This window comes from Pinus tabuliformis, chromosome 9, assembly GCF_031772625.1.
Source record: "Pinus tabuliformis cultivar Carrire ecotype Pingquan chromosome 9, CPIR1, whole genome shotgun sequence".
Taxonomy (NCBI): Eukaryota; Viridiplantae; Streptophyta; class Pinopsida; order Pinales; family Pinaceae; genus Pinus; species Pinus tabuliformis.
This window is the reverse complement of record NC_142307.1, coordinates 443,323,743-443,329,742: the sequence shown is the minus strand read 5'-3', so window position 1 is coordinate 443,329,742 and position 6,000 is coordinate 443,323,743.

Sequence of the window (6,000 nt, the reverse complement as noted above, 5' to 3'; positions counted from 1 at the left end):
AAAGTTGACTTAAGGAGCAAGGTCAAATTTAGTTATATTAGGTGAAAGATAAATAAATAAATATCTAAATAAAGAATTATAAATTAATAATAAATTATTTGTTTATTTATTAAATAAATCAATAAATATATAAATAAATACATGAAAAAATATAAATTAATAAATATAATAGTAAATATATAAATAACTATTTATTTAATTTATATAAATAAAAATGATGATGATGATGATGATGATGATGATGGTGGTTAACGTCCGCTGAGACCAAATAATGGTCTATCGGACCTAAATAAACAAATTATCTATTTTGATTTAAGATTTTATTCCTATGCTCAAAAAGCTTGGAGAGAAGCCTCCCGAGCTCACTATAATTTTGACATTGTAAAAGGCTAGGAAGGTCAGTATTGTAACAAAGATTATGAAACTGAGATCTAATGTGGTTATACACGGGGCACTCTAAGAGGAAGTGGTTTTCATCCATATATGGCAGATCCTTTCCGTCCATGGCGTTTTAGGAACTGCCCAACGACCTATTTCACTATGGAGCTCATGAGAATTCGTTCTAATCTTTGCTATATTAATTTTCTTCTTTGAGCTGGTTAAAATAGAGAGATACTTTTGATCTTCTAGGGTGGGGTTGATGACCTTCTGATGATAACTTAATTTTCTTTTAGCCGCTAAGTCTTTCTCACACCACATTTTTTCTTTGAACTTAGAAGTAACAATATCTTTAATGTTATTTATGTTTTGCAATGCATCATTTTCGTTGATCTCCCAATAGTTTAACCAGGCCCTTGTTTCTTTATGCCACCCTCGATTGAGCCTTAGGTAGTTTTGGCTAGAATTTAAAGCTAGCTTAGGAAGTCTATGATCGTCTATGTTACTGATTTTGTGCTTGTACAATAGAAACCTAAGCATAGCTAGGCTCTCAATAGGGGAAAGACCTGCTTCTATAAGGAGAATATGATAGGGTGTATTACTTTTAATTTTCAGGTTATAAGTTATAAAACGCTTCTGGATTTGCTCAATCTTTCTCCATGATTCTCTAGAGATGCTGCAACCCCAAACCTCACAGCCATATAAGATAACAGGAGTGACTAAAGTTTCAAAGATGAACTTCTTTTTATCCCACATTACAAGGTTTGCTATTTTACAATTATTTTCAAGACCAAAGTAAGCTTTCCACCCCCCATTAATCCTTTTCTCAATTCTATGGTTCCAGTTGAGCTTGTGATGAATATCAATTCCTAGGTACTTGTAAGAATACACTTCCTCCAAGTTATTATTGTCATACATAAAATTAGCGTAAGTGTCCTTCTTGGATTTGATAATCATAAATTTTGTTTTGTCAGTGTTAACAATCATACCCATTGTAGAGCAGAAATCCTTAAGAAGCCTGAGTTGCTTATTAAGATCAGATGGGCACCTTGCCAAAAGAACAATATCGTCAGCATAAAGAAGAAGGATGATGACTATCCCAGCTAAGATCGTGCCATCACATCCTGCTTCCTCTAAATAGCCTTCGAGCTTATCGATGTAAATGCCAAATAGGGTAGGTATCGGTAGTTACGCAACGGTTGAAATATATAAATATGTAAACAAATTAATGGGCTAATAAGTTAGAATTAATAAATAGATAAATTAGAACAGAAGAATAAATAAATTAAATAATCGAATAAATAAATAAAAAGAGGAAATAAGGATTAGAAAATAAAATAAAATAATTATAGTTAGTTATAGGTATTAAAAACTAAAAGGAAAGTGGATAAATAAATACATAAAATTAAAATTAAATAATAAAATAAAATAAAAATGTAAGAATAATTAAAATTGATATTATTAGTTTAAACATATTATGTATTCTTTTATTATTATGGTTCTTATTTTTATTTATTATTTCCAACATTCTTTCATATCAATAACCCATTTATATGTTTAAACTAATAATATCAAATTTAATTATTCTTACATTTTATTATTTAATTTTAATTTTATGTATTTATTTATCCATTTTCCTTTTAGTTTTTAATACCTATAACTAACTATAATTATTTTATTTTATTTTCTAATCCTTATTTCCTCTTTTTATTTATTTATTTATTTAATTTATTTATTCTTCTGTTCTAATTTATTTATCTATTAATTCTAACTGATTAACCCATTAATTTGTTTACATATTTATATATTTCAACCGTTGCGTAACTACTGGTACCATTTATTTTTATTTATATAAATTAAATAAAAAGTTTATTTACATATTTACTATTATATTTATTAATTTATATTTTTTCATGTATTTATTTATATATTTATTGATTTATTTAATAAATAAGTAAAAAAATTATTATTATTTTATAATTCTTCATTTATATATTTATATTTTTATTTAATAAATAAATAATTTATTATTAATTTATAATTCTTTATTTATTTATTTATTTATTTATCTTTCACCTAATATAACTATATATATATATATATATATATATATATAAATTTTATATATATTTATTTACCTCACTAATGATACCATTTATTTTTATTTTTTCATTAAATAAATAATTTATTTACATATTTACTATTATATTTATTAATTTATATATTTATTTACTTATTTAATAAATAAATAAATAATTTATTATTATTTTATAATTCTTCATATATTTATTTATTTATCTTACACCTAATATAACTAAATTTATATATTTATATATAAATTTATATATATTTATTTATTTTTGATTTATTTAATATTATATTATAATTTATTTATTTATTTATTTTATACCTAATATAACTAAATTTGACCTTCCTCCTTAAGTCAACTTTTTGCCCAGGTAACCGTTGGTGTCTCTGCTCTAGCTATTTAAACAGGTTAAGCTGGATCTGTTTTTCAACTTGTCCTGATGATGAACCACAATGGTTGGTTCGAAACGCGTCGATAAATGGTTTCTCAAGTGATTTTCGCCGAAAAATCTATCATAAACAATATAGATTTTATGTTTAGGAGCATATTGCTATTAGAGGCCAAGCACCAAGCATTGTTCCACCAATTAACCCTTAATTCAAGGATGAGTGCAATTTTGATGGAAACAAGACATGCCTAACGCTACTCATCCTAGAGCTCTCACACTTTAAGGTTTGTTTAAGCTACTAAGAATCCCCACCTTCATCAAGTTTGTCATGAAACTGTTGGAAATATTGAGAGGGGGGTCGAATCAATATTCCCTATCAATTATCACTTTTAAATCATTTCACAGAATTAGTTAATCATAAATTATTATTAATGTTAATGCAGTAATAATAGTAAATAAAATAACAAGTAAACACAAAAAGTTTAGGTGGAAAACCCCATCTTGGTCAAAAACCACCGAAAAGTTTTCTAATAAATTCTTTAATCTTTAGCCCCAACTCAAATGAAAGAAACAACTTCCTAGAATTCTAGAAAAGTATTCATCTCCATCTCCCGCTGGAAGGATGCCCCAATGCCCTGGTTTCCTCAGTAGTCAATTGAATTGATGCCCGTCATCCTAGACAAACCTAACACCCTAAAGTGTTCACAAGCTCCAACTAGTAGGCGACTTGATGCACTATCCTAGCACCTCCCTACCACCGTATAATGATTGAAATGATACATGAGTGTGGATTCTCGTACTAGAGACAACGATCCATGATACAATATGATTTACAATTATTTTGACCGAACTCCCAATCACACTATCACATACAACCCAACCATGACATCATCCTAACAGAAACTCCTATACTTCCCAATAATGACTTTTCGATTCTAGGCAGACTAACCCTTTTACAATAATGACTCTTACAATGAGGACACTTTTACAAATGATTCTTTTACAACATTACAATGATGACTCTTGACCTTGACACTTCTTCACAATATACAAATGGTTGTCATGTCTTCAAAGGATGTCCCGCTGCAATGATTCCTTTTATTTGATACTTATGCTCTTGAATTCTTGATTGAAGTTGTAGTTGAATCTTCTTCTACCTACATGCAAAATGTTCCTGGCAAAACCACTCCAAAAAAAAAACAAAATACCCTTGAACTTACCTCTACCTACAAAACACATGTAAGTTCATAATAATGAATAAATAAAAATTAAAATTACAATGCGTATGTGAAGTGTGCTCGTCACTTTTTTTGTTTACTTGTTGCAATAGTAGAAAAATAATCCCACTCTTGGTATAGGCCTCAATTCTATGCAAGACTATATCAAAAACTGACCTAGAGATATATAGAATAAAAACTTATGATAGACCCTGGACTTGTGATCGACCAAGTTCCAAGTACAACTACAGAGACCATTCTATAAACTATGAAAAGACAAGTAATATGAACTTACAACATCATATAGATTTACCATACTTGGTGTAGCATCATATGTGTAGTATCAAGAATAGGACATATGAAATGTGGTATCAAAACTAACTTTGACATATAGAGACATAGAGATATCCGAGACCCTATATATACTTATGTTGTCCTAGAAAAACATATGTCAAATATGATACACATATTTCAAATGTACACACTAATCATACATACCTTGCTGTAGAAGACGTACCCTTGACTGTTGATTGTGGTCCTTACTGTAGTGATCCTTGAATGTGTGATTTTTCTTGCCTTTTAGGGGATCGATATTGAATATGTTATATCTATGTAATTTCAGACCTCCACCATCGATAATTTCATCTTGTGGTAGCCCTCTGCATGCTCTTTCTAACCCCACAAGTCCGATCAATATTGGATTGTTAACGAAATAGTTATTCCCAATCTCCCACAATGACCAAATTATAGACTAGTTCAGTAGAGTGAACTTGTATGAAGTGCCACGTGTCACCGTTGTGACCTTCGGCCCAAGAAATGCTACTCAAGAGACTTTCGTCCATCCTATTTCTATGAATATTTACGAAATTTGAATCCAATTCTTAGAGAGAACATTATGAATATTTTCTCAACATCACATGTTTGATATGGAATTTGGGAGCGTGGACAAACCATAACTTCCCCAAATCATATCTCTGAAAATATAGTGAACCAAGATCTGAATTTTGGTCACCTGGTTCATAAATATTTAGGCTCAACAGGGTTTTAATTTCAGCTTCTGAATCTACATAGGAAATAAGTTATAGCGAAAATTCCACGATGGCTTGGTTGAAGCCACAAAGTCTCAACTAGAGGAGGATATGAGGGTCACTATTTATAATAATGTCTTGAGTTGAGAGGGTCCTCAAAAAGTGAATGTTGGAGGGATTTTAGAAGAAAAAAATATGAATTATTGACTATTCAATGAACACAACCAATTATGAGTGCCACGCCACAACCCCATAGGGTGTTAGCCAGCTAGCTAGGGTTACTAACTTCAAACACGAATATCTTTCAAACCATCAAGAATTACGTGGTATGTCATATATCAATGGAAACATAATGACGAGTAGAATCCATATAGAAGATCCTTGACTCAAAATACAGTAAGTTTTCAAGTGAAATTTTGATGAAAGATTAGGGTAACCCCTCGTGCTGCTTGGATTGACTTCAATGACAACCATTGATCAACATAAACGTGTTTGGCTAGGAGATTAATATAGAACTGTAATGTTTGATATAATAAGGGATAATTATTTAGGAGCAACTGAAATACCTTAATAATTATGTTGTATTTAATTCCCTCACCCTTATTTTCTGTAAATCAAAATTTTCTATCAATTCCCATTCAGGTTACCTCGTGATAGGCTCCATAAAAAAAAACTAAAGGCCTCATTCTTATAAGACTTGATGCCCTAATATGGGAAAAAACCCACATTACAAATAAGTTAATAAAACTCAAAATCCATATTTTGATAACTCGGAATAACCAAAAAAACCCAAGTACCTCAGAAAAATCCATTTTCATCATTTTTCAAAATGGAGAGCCAGAATTGGCCCACCTTTCTCATTAACTTGAGGTACGGATGATGGAAAGCCTCATGGAATGA